General features: G+C 44.1%; 1 protein-coding gene across 3 annotated transcripts in view; it reads right to left on the reverse strand.

The window, feature by feature from the left end:
• Positions 1-10,000, reverse strand: part of si:dkey-237h12.3 (teneurin-3) — a 107,987-nt gene that overhangs the window by 92,305 nt on the left and 5,682 nt on the right. The gene's annotated exons all lie outside the window — the stretch shown is intronic.

Here is a 10,000-nt window from a genome sequence, read left to right on the forward strand (position 1 = left end):
TACTGCTTCCTAGGCTCCTCCCTCTGCTGCATGTAAACAAAAGGGCCCCGCTGGCTGCGAGCGCCGATTCCCAGACTTCCAGGAGGCTGCTAGTACATTGAAATTGTAAATTAAATTTCTCCGCAGTTCTTGAACTGTATCAGTGGCTGAGCCCAAGGCCCCCAAAGAAAGGAGGATCTATCTCCCAGCAAAGAGAAATTCAACAACACCTATCTAAGAAATGCTTTTCGAGATGGTATTCTCTCGTGGAATCCAAAGACGCTTTTGAGTCCTCCCGCAAAATAGCGCCTCTTATTTGGTGCTTGGTAGAGCTTCAGGGGGTTCGATCTGTTTATTCAGTTTGCAAATGCAGCACCTCTCAGCACACTTCTCCAAATCATATCGTAGCGGAGCAGCCGAACAGGTAGAAGCCTCGGAAATAAACCGTCGAAGGCCACGTGGCCGCGCTGCCGGAGGAAGAGGAGGGAGTAACGGAGTGATGAAGAGGCAGACGGCGTGCACCTGAACACAGGAGCAGTGGAATAATAGCGCGCCTCCTATGTCTGTGCCAAAACATGACACCCAAGTTACTAGCCAGAGAACAACAGGAAAACGAAGCACTGCATCAGTGCAAGGGCTATTCATAAAAAATATCAGTCATCCCGCAGTGTCGATGCAAGAGTTCTTTAAAAAGTCCATGTTGTTAGCAGCGTACCAGTTGGGCAATCATTCAAAACCAGTATTGTCCCACTGAAAAGCCCCAGAACACCTGCCACCATTTTAAGGTTTCCATTTAGATTAATGTGGGATACTGAAGGCTGGGGCTAACCGTGCCACTAAGCTCGAAAACGAACAAAGAGGAAACTGAACAAGATTACGTTGTCTGTCCCAGTGTGCCCACACCCGGTCTGTTACAGAGACAGAGTGGAATTGCAGAGACAAAGGACAGGACAAGGTTAAGGTCGCGAGGGGAGTTTTCTCACTAGAGAGCAGCCATGTCCTGTCAGCACTGCACCTCTTCACCCACAGGACATGATGATACTTTCATTTCCTCTCTCAAGCTTTTCATGAATAGCTTTCCTGGCTTGAGAATAGACCCATTAGGAGAACAATAATGATACAAACCTTGACAAATGTGGGGTTTAAAAGTGTGCATATAAAGAATGCATTTATATGGAAAAATGTAACAGGCTGTGTAATATCTGAAATCAGTGCATCTCTACAAGAGCAGTGACTCCGTTTTCCTGCTCTCTTCCACCGGAGACTGGGGGAGAATAATCACCCCTGTGATTTGAGCAGCCTTGCTGACATTCCTCCCCATGACGCCAACCAAAAGGACAGAGCGCTTTCCTCTTTTTCAAAACGAGCACACGCAGCCCGTGGAGCAGGTGAGGGGAAAACGCTTCTCCGGAGACCAAAGCACGCGCGCGGCCCCCGTCATCTCGAACGCCGACCCTTGAAACCATGTGAAAGAGGGAAAAATTTTAAAAAACAAAAAAGAAAAAAGACAGCAGGAGACGACGCCCCGGAGTGCGCTGGAGCCAGCCCGTGCGGGAAAATGACGCGTGGCCGTTCCGTGCTTTTGATGAACCTGGAGCTGGCAAGGGCACGGTGCAGTGTGTGTATGGGTGTGTATGCGTGTGTGCATGTGTGTGCGTGTGTGCCCTGCTGGACATACCCGCCTATTATTGATAACCAGATCACTTCTCTTTGTTAGCCACATGTAATGACAAATGGACCGAGGTAAACATTTGCTTAAGCACAGGCGCACCTGCATTACTGTAATGACGGAAGGAGCAGAGCAACTGCTCATCGGAGAGCCATTCCACCTGTGCTGTTCGGTCTGCTAGAGGATCGGTCCTCTCTGGCCACCGCAGTGACCTTCTGAATCAGGGAGAAGTTTACGTTTCCTTTTATTCTAAAGCTTCCGTGGAAGCTGCCGTTTTGTGCTTTCTCTCCGCTAACGCAATCGGTGTCAGAGGGAGGCCGACGCATCTAAGACACCGTGAGTTTGTACCAATAAAGTCACTTATAGCTAAATGCATTGTCTACAACCCTGGTGACCCATATTTCTTACCCAAGCACAGTGGTTTGATTCAGGAAAAGAGAGAGAGAGAGAGAGAGGTAGAAAGGAAGTCACAGAAGGCCCGTCTGTTGCAAGTGTGCAACAGGACCCTTTAATTACATTTTGGAAGGAACTTTCTGTGAATATCACAGTGCTCTTCTGACCCCTAACTCCCACAAGACTCCCACAAGAGCTCCTCCCACAAGAGCCAAACCACACCCCCCACCACCACCATACGTCTCTCCATCCATGACTCTGTAATTCCGTGACAGTTGATACCATAAAATCTGAATCTACCAGTTTCAAATCGCGAATCGGTTACAAATTCATGATTTTCCAGCATGGCAACTCTGAGATTGCCGTGCAGAAAGAAGAAGATCTATTTAAACAAATAAATAAATACATAAATACGACAGCGTTGACACAACAGCAATGTCAATAATAGCACTTTAATTAGGGCTACTCCCGAGTGACACAGCAGTACAAGTTTTGTTCTATTGTAAGTAGATCGCAAATTCAAATCCCCTGGCGGAGAATCATACTGAGCAGTGACGAAAGATGCGGCAGACGACTTCACCACTGAATCAGAGGCGTTAGATTACCTATATAATAGAGGATTCCAGTCTGGGAGCTGTTGTGATTGGGTACGATTGGTTTTTTTGTTGTTTTTTTAAACAAGCCATTTCAGCAAAAAGCATAAAATAATGCAGTTTCCCAAAAAACACAATATCACAATATTGAACCTCAGTACTTGATGAATCTTAACGTTTTAAAATTCACATCAAATCTGCAATCAGAGCTTTGGTGTACTGAATCCACTCCACTCGAGTGCAGTGTGTTTTCAATCCACATCCCTTGGTTTTCCCTCTATATGCTGATAATCTGCATTTCCGAGATCTTTCTAAAGGCCCTTCCCGCTTCTGTTCCTCGGCCCCAAAACTTCCACCTCTGGCTCCGCCCCTCTCCCTCATCTGCGGTCCGTGGCTGGCCACTCTCAGCAACCGCAGCTATCTGTAGGAAATGCATCGACCCCTCCCATCTCTCAGTCACAAACACCCACCTCCCCAAACCCCTGAACCCCCAGCTATGCCCCCCCCCTGCTCCCACCTCCCAAGCTTTAGTGTGGCCAGCACCTCTGACAATAGGCAGCTTTGACAGCTCTGCATAATTCATGCACTGTGCAGCTCCGAGGCCGAGGCAAGCCCGGGCTCGATCTCCCACTCGCTCTCTCGCTCACCGTGAGACAAACCAAGCCTACGAGTGGAAGAAGGCAAAAAAAAAAAAAAAAAGAAAGAGAAAGAAAGCAGCCAGACAGGAAAAAATAAGAGGCCGCTTCCATTAGCCTGTTCCCAGCCTGATCCGAGGTAATCCGCGCGAGAGTGTCCGTGCTGCCTGCGCCTCGTCATTCCCTCAAGCCCCGCGCTGGGGACGAGAGGCTTCGCAGAACAGGCGAGGAGTGTGTGCGAGACGCGCACTCGGAAGCATCTCCTCTCCGTATTTGGGATTGGCGGACGCCCTTAGAGGGCCAGTCTTGCTCTTCGCGTCTGTTTAAGTGAATCAGCTTCGTCGGTTGTTCTACCTCAGGCACCTTCTGAGAAACCCAGCTTCTCTAAAGCTAATGCTTTAACAACAGTGGTGCACAGTACAGGACCATGGTATGTTTCATTTGGAAAATCCAAGGCTTATTTTGGGGAATCCGAATCATCATAAATGCAAATGGCTCACCTGCAGCTCAAATATTTTTACACAAAAGCAGACTTATTTGCTCAGCTTGTGAAATGAGGCCTCGTTAATCAGCTCGTCTGCCCTTGCACTATACTGGACTTAGACGAGTGAAGGGCTTTTCCAATTCTACTCATGGTTTGAGAGGTGTGGGTTATATAGGTCATGATCGCACACTAGCAGACTACAGAGATTCTAACCCTTATTATTAAAACATAACTCCGAAACAGCTCGTGCACTGGACTAGATTTCAATTTTTCCCTCTCTTGGTCTGGTGGAGCAAAAGTGACTGACTTCTAAGGATAAAAAGTTTGTCTTGCTGTCTACATTGAAGCGAAGCATTGTGTTTCAGACTTTTTTTTTTTTTAATGAAAATGAAAATAGGTTACTGCATTGTAAGCACCACCCACCCAAACCAGGAAATGGGACTCCACACCTCCGCAGTCTTGGGAGAGTGCACTGCAGACAAGAAGCTGTTTGAATGATTCACACTCTGAACAGCTGCGAAACGCAACACCGTGACTGCATATACCCAGATCAAATGCACAGATGCAAATACAATATTCACCACCCTCCCCAGCCCCGAATCAATGCAGCTACTAATTACCGTATCTAAAACATAGAAACCAAGTTTATGACTACATTACATTGGGCTTACTTGATGTAGCTGATAACATACAAGAACTAGACAACATGATTACATTACTGCTTTATCATACAAATTCAATTCAGTGATTCAGTCATTTTAAACCTTGCATATCGACCAAACTAATCTCTTATTGGCCTTTGGCTGTGTAGTCCATTACGCTGACCTACATTTCATGGAGTATTTTCCGTATTTTCAGCTATATTAGCAGTCAGAATCTTGTTGGCCTTCAGTAACCATCCTCACAGCTCGAGCCATACACTTTTTTCTCTTGATTTTTAATTTTTTTATTTTTTTTGCTCAGCCTTACGCCAACAGGATACTGCTCCAAGTCTGGCTGTGCTGCATAAATTCAGAAACTTGCTAGCAAGCCATTACAAAGATTATGAACTGAAGTCTGAAAACACTGATATATTTTTGCTATATCATGCCACATGCATGAAATGAGTTGGGCCTGCAGTTTCCACGAAGCATTTAAGTGAATTCTGCTGTGGGGTTTCACAGTGCAGAGGAGCATGAGTCTTCAAACATAATGTTCCTCACAATATGAACAGATGAGGTCACTTTGAGCCAAGGTTGCAGCCAATCCAATTTGTCCAGTGGAGCACGCAGAGATGTGCCGATAGCTTCCCCAGCGCCACTGCATTCGGCAGCTGATTGAGCCGTAAACACCGTAAACATTAACATGCAGCACTCCGAACCACCAGACCAGCGATTACGCACACGCACACAGACTTGATCGGAAACCGCTCGGCTGCTTCCAAAAACAGAACATCTCCCAGCATGACAATCCGTTTCTTTTAAAAAAAAAAATTTCTACAAAGGCAACAATTATTCAAGCACACCTCTCCTTCAGAATGTGAATGTGAATGTAAAGTGGACTGCAAACAGAGACCTTTAATCCACTACCAAAAACCAAACTGAATCAATTCAAATACACCGTCCCCTCTTGCCAGAGGACTTCCTGCACCTCTCCAGCTCAGCGGGACTCTCTCATCCTGTCCTCTCCTCTCTTGGTCGTCATAGTTGTGTCACTGGTCCTTTCGGCTCAGACCCCTGTGGGACAATAATGTTAAACCTCTCAGTTCCGCAGCTAGGGCGAGTTTTGAGAGCCAAACTCCAACACCCAGGCAAATTACTCACACCCTCGGCCACAGCAGGGGGTAAGCGAGAGGACGCTACAGCACATCGCCCGTAGGAGGAGAGGGGAGGATGAAACAGGAGGCAGACAGAGAGAGGAAGGGAAGGCGGGAGAGATAAAGAGAGGGGGTGAGAACGAGAGGGGGAGAGAGAGAGAGAGAGAGAGAGAGAGGGAGGGAGGGAGAGAAGAGAAAGACAGATGGGGAGAGAGAGAGAGAGAGAGAGAACAAGAGACAGAGGGAAGGATGGAGCCAGAGAGAGAGAGAGATGTAGGGGGAGGGGAGAGGGAGAGAGAGAGAGATGGAGAGAGGGAGAAATGAAGGTCTGAGCAGGAGGAGAGCGCTATGGGGCAAAGGGAAACTGCACTGTAGGCAACTCAGACATTCACAGAGTTTAGAACATTTATAGCTCACACAACATAGATGTGAGAGGGTGCATTTTACCCCAGAGGCTGTAGCTGAACGCATGATTGGACACACACACCCCACCCTCTCTGTCTCTCTCTCCAACACACACACACAGGCTATGTGATACATTACAATTCATGTGCTAATGATAAGTTACCACACTATGACTTATGTACACTGTATAAAAATATACAGACAGGTGCATTTGGCATCGAGCGATACTCAGCTGGGTGGGGTCATATTTTTAGGGGTTTCTTGCAAAAACATTTCAGTGAGGTGACGTGGGCGTAGATACCGTATCTGCCTTTACCGGACCAATGCTGGACTGCTGTTTCTTTCAGCATCCTCAAAACGCAAAAGTTCAGAGATCAACATCAGTAAATAGATCAGAAATGTCATGTTACTGATGCTGACATATTCATTACCAGAGAACGTAAACAGGAGAGAAGATGGGTACATACTGAGTAGATGTGGAGGATGGAGGCTGTATTTCCTTAAGACTTACATGGGATTGAGTACACTGCTAACAGTGGCTGGCTGTAAATTCATGCTGCGTCTCTATACTGTCACATCGTCACATACTGTCATGGTGGGTTTTTTAGTTTTGGTTACCATGATAAATTATCATTTAAATTTTTTACTTCTGCTTGTGTATTTTAGTTGATGTTTTTTTGTTTTGTTTTGTTTTTGTTTTTTTTGCTTTTTTTTTATGTGGTACATTTTTTATATGTGCTATTAAAAAATGCCATAGTCACAATACATATTGAGATATCCTCCAGTATTGAGATATGCTCAAAATGTCAATGCCAAGGTAACGATAATGTCAATACATCATTTTGCGCTGAAACTGTAACTGTAGAAATAAATAATATCTTACTAAAAATGTCAGTAATTGTATGAAGTGGAAACAGACATTCTTTGGTGAAAATGGGCCAATTTCCGAATGCTAAATCAATCAACAATCACTACTGCCATTAGCTAGGCTAAGTAACCTGGAAAGTTAATTAGTCACACATTCATGCAGCATCCAGCAATGGTCACGGGCATATCCAACTAACATTAATGGTTTATATTTAGTTACAGTTGTTAAAAAATCTCGTGAAGTCTCAACAATGTGTCAGTCATTGTAGTATTGAGAGTAGCAGCTTTAATTTATTGCATAGTCATATAATATCCTGTGTAGCTGTACCTGCTTATGATAAACGACATTATTAGTGTCAGTTTGAAAAAGTGAAGCGGATTTTTATTAGTCAGCTTCTGTCAGCTTTCATTCACAGTATGTCAAGTAGGAAGAAGTTCAGCAGTTTTTTGGGCAACCTAAGACAAAAAAATAAAAGTAAGATGTGGGAAAACAAGTACTAGTCAGATGATTGGAGTATAGAAGAGTCGTACGACAGTCATAATTAACAGTCACAACATTATGAATAATGTGTTGACAATAAGAAATTGTCAGTAATCTATTCCTGAACATCATGGCAAGAAATACCAATTGTTTACTGATAATATTTTTCATGTTCACTCTGGTTCATTCAAAATAAATAGAGAGAGCGAGAGAGAGAGCGAGAGAGAGAGAGAGAGAGACAGAGAGAGAGAGTGTGTGTATGAGGATGCTCACAGGTAAGGAGAGCAGGTGACATGTAGGTGAGTGAGAAAAAGAGCAAATATTGACAGTGAAGAACATAAAGCCATTACACTAGTCTCATCCTGATGCACAGACTCCTGTTAGCCGCCATATATGGATCAAGATTCTTTCTTGTCATTAGTTTAGTGATGATAATTCTGTCCTGTCTGCTCTGGTTCATTCAGAGTAAAGAGAGAGAGGGAGAAAGTATGAGACCACTGACAGAAAAAGGAGCAAACATTGATGGTTAAGGACAAGTAATCAGAACAGTCATTGTAATGTTAATTTAAGATATTTACATTTAACATTTCCTATAATAATAATAATAATAATAATAATAATAATAATAATAATGATAATATATTCCAAACAAATATGAACCATAAAGAAAAGCCCTCATTTTAAATTAAGAAAACAGTAAGACTAATAAAGTAGTCCCACAGTCTGTGTGTGTGTGTGTGTGTGTGTGTGTGTAGGGCGGGGGGGGGGGGGGGGGGGGTTAGTAAAACAAATAAATACGTAACTAAAAAGAAATGAGAGGAGAATAGATGATTGGACAGGAGAGGGCAGAGGAAACGATACGACTGGAAAGGAGATTAGAATACAGGAGCAGAGGAGAGGAGGAGATAAATGAAGAGGTGAAAATGAGAGCAGAGCAGAGCAGATGTCCCTGATACCCTCCCAAGTGTACATGCAAGCAGATAAACCTCAATCTCCTAAACCTTGGTCGCAAGAGCTGGAGTTGCCTTCATATAATACATAGATTTATGGTTATATGAGTATTTATACTTTATTAGTCCCTTAATAATAATAATAAAAATTAATCATTTCTTCTCATGAGTTGCCCCCCAGATAGATCCCCCCCCCGCCCCCATGTTCAGGTCATGGCTATGGCCTTGCTATTTAAGCAACATCTTCAGTGCCCTTTGAGGTGTACAAATGTTGAGCAGGCACACTGGTATTGGAAATGTTTAAATAATTTTCTGATCATGGTTTAATTTTGGGTTTGAATATCCACTTTCAGCAGGCAGTCTCCATTTCCTGCAAGCAACAGCCGATTTCACCAACTACAGCCGTATGCCCTCCAAAAATAAGCACCTTCCCAGCAAACTGTGGACAGAGCTCAGCACACAGCCGGCTTGGGGCAGACTGCATTGGATTTCAGTGGGAAGAATCAGTCAATAACGATGCGACTGTACACTGTAGTGAAAGATGCCACAGTCTCCAAAGACAGTCTGGTGTGTTTAACAAGCATATGAGGAGAAAACAGACGTGTCAGTGGAATACATAATCGTTCCGGCATCGGCTGATTCCGGATCCAGCACCGCACTGCAGAGAGAAACGCTGCCTTCTTCTAGACTTCATAACCTTACAGCACAATTGGGTCTGAGCAGGCAAAGTGGGTCTTACATCAGTACTTATACATGGCTCTTGGCCATCAGAAGGCAAGAGAAATTCATGAGGTGCTTCAGACGATCTGCATAAGTACATAAATAAGCCGTTCCTTCCACTCACCTCTCTTGCGCATTAAGAGCTGAAGCAAGATTTTGCCACTGGTCACTCATTCCCTCCCGGAATATCGTTACTAATTCCGGGCTGAATCAATTTGCGGCGACTTTGCCACGTAGCATCCATTATGAATTCCAGGCTTTATTTTGTGCTAATGTAAGTGCCTCCCTCAGCCCCACAGCCAGGGCTGCCCCCCTGCCGAAAACGGCCCAACGTTTTACGCTTCAGAGAGTCTCGCTGAGGAACGAGGAGAATGAAGTTAGATACGAGTGAAAATGTTTTGCATTTGTGACCTTTGCCAATGTGTCAACATTACATTAAAACCAATGTAATAACCGTAAATCTGGTACACGCGTGTAATTGGAACATAGGGCAGATGCTTCCATTTTCAGATTGGGACATTTTCTCTTCACCTTTTTTTTGTTCGTTAACAGGTGGAGGACCTTCGGCTGTTTCACTACACCACTGTAAGAATCGTGAATAAAACAGCAGAGCCCCACAGCTATATTTTTTTTTTTCAGGTTCACAGAGCTCAGTGCTACAGATAACTTTTCTTACAGTGGTGCAAGAACACAGTCAAACTTTTGTACTTATAAAACTGCAATTTGTCAGTCCTTTACTCACAAAATATCTTGGACTAAATCCAATTCCACAACGATTGGGTGGTGAACAACTGAACTGTTAGTTGGAGTATCTGCTATGAAACAAGGTATTTTTATAGGATGACTTCTAGAGGTGTGCAAAAGTGTGTCAAAATGGCAATGTCTACGTAATTAAATCATTGATAATATACATGTACAGTAAAAAGCCAAAACTACATGAACACCACTCTGAATGACTCCTAATGAGATACTAAATCAAGCACGTGGCCATGCCACATGTACTAGAGTGGTACGCACTGAAGAGTTCAC

Source organism: Electrophorus electricus, chromosome 16 (genome assembly GCF_041902795.1).
Source record: "Electrophorus electricus isolate QZ-2024a chromosome 16, ASM4190279v1, whole genome shotgun sequence".
Lineage (NCBI taxonomy): Eukaryota > Metazoa > Chordata > Actinopteri > Gymnotiformes > Gymnotidae > Electrophorus > Electrophorus electricus.